The following is a 1,799-nucleotide window of genomic DNA, read 5'->3' as shown; positions in this document are numbered from 1 at the left end:
AGCTCTTGGTGCTCTGGTCTTCAGGGTCATTATTCCCAAGTCATTGCTACCTGGGTTGCTCTTTGGTGTCTTCAAACAGATTTTGTTTCTATTGCTGCTGTTCAGCTTACCTGGATTTTCTCAGTGCGTGGAGTTGCTTTAAAGATAAATGCTCTAACATGAACATAAAAGGAAAAATTCCTTTCTCTTTTCTAACTAATTTATTTCTACTTCTGTTTTTATTCATTCCTCTCATTTACCTCATTATTTTGTTTTATAGTAGTGTTTTTAACCTTCCTGAGTTCAATATTTTGTTTTTACTTTCTTGTATCACTTTAAACATTGCCTTTAATGTAAATTTATTTTCAGCTTGTTAACTGACCATGAGTAATAACCAGCAAGATCATAGAAACTAATATAGTTCTACCCAAAAAAATACTTGGTAAATATTTAGTGATTTTTCTATCTGATATTATTCGTTTCTTGCTTTTTAACAGCAGTCAGATTTGGATCAAGTATCTGCTACTGTTCCTCTAGCTAAATTACTTTGAGGGAAACTAATTCCACTCCCATTTTCAGTTTTAGGTTCTACATTGGTTTAAATCAAATTATACGTTTCTTTCCTTTGGCCACAATAATTGGTTCAGGTTAACACCTGTATTCTAATCAAATTCAGAGTAATCTCAATTGCTTGGAATCCTAAGTAAGGAATATTTCTTCTCATCCCTGCATATGAGTGAAAATGCATCAAACCCTGTTTTCCTAGCCTTCATCTTGTAACCATGAGAGAAGTCTGCCAGAGACTAGCATGATACATGCATGGAACTGGACAAAGCTGAAGGAGTCACAGAACAATTGACCTGGAGCCCTAATTAAACCATGCTGGAAGCCCACCCTCCAGCTGGACTTTTAAGTTACTGAGCCAATAAATTCCTTTTATTATTTAAGCTACTTTGAATTTAATTGACTTTTCTTTCACTCCCGGCCAAATGCATTCTAACTAATACACTTGGGTACCTAACAAACACTTAATAAAATGGTTACATTAGATAAAAGAAAAAATAAAAACAAACAAGAAATACAATGAAAGAAAAAATATATTTATGTTCTAAGATCATATTCACTGGCCCATTAAATCAAAACATAGGCCACTCAATTTTAACAGCTTGAATTTTGTGAATTTTGTTTCTTATTATATTCCCAGCACCTAGTTTAGTGCCTGGCATTCTTAAGTAAATATTCAACAAATTGATGTTGAATAAGTGAATAGTTATGGATTTGAATAATGTTTCTATCTAAAGATCTTGCCATAGACTTTCAAGCAGTGGGAGTAAACACTTTCTTAGTGTGTAAAATATCCCAAGCCCGTGACCAAAATCTTAGCACCCATATGGTCTCATTCAAATGAAATGCTTTGTTCCTAAGATTTCCCAGATTCAAAGGATACATGTATAAACAATAATTCCAAATTCCAAATACTCACAACAATAAATTTCATAGCATATGTTTTTATAGAATATCAATTAACATCAATGACAGCAATGTATAAACAACACATAACCAAGCTAGAGGATACTTTTAGTTCTGTCATTTGTAAAATAAATGGATGGTTCTAAGATTACTTCCAGCTCTAAAGCTAACATGAGCTCATAATCCTAAAACTGTACTCTCCTCATCAAGGCGATCAAATCCACTCACATCTCCAGCCTGGTTTTCTTGTTGCCTCTGTGGGTGGGGTGTCACGTCTACCAGCTCTGCAATCATACTGAGCTTGCAAGAGTTTAATGGTCTGGAATTTGCATGTCCAAAGACCAGGAGCA

Source organism: Castor canadensis, chromosome 1 (genome assembly GCF_047511655.1).
Source record: "Castor canadensis chromosome 1, mCasCan1.hap1v2, whole genome shotgun sequence".
NCBI lineage: Eukaryota > Metazoa > Chordata > Mammalia > Rodentia > Castoridae > Castor > Castor canadensis.
This window is presented reverse-complemented; position numbering follows the sequence as displayed.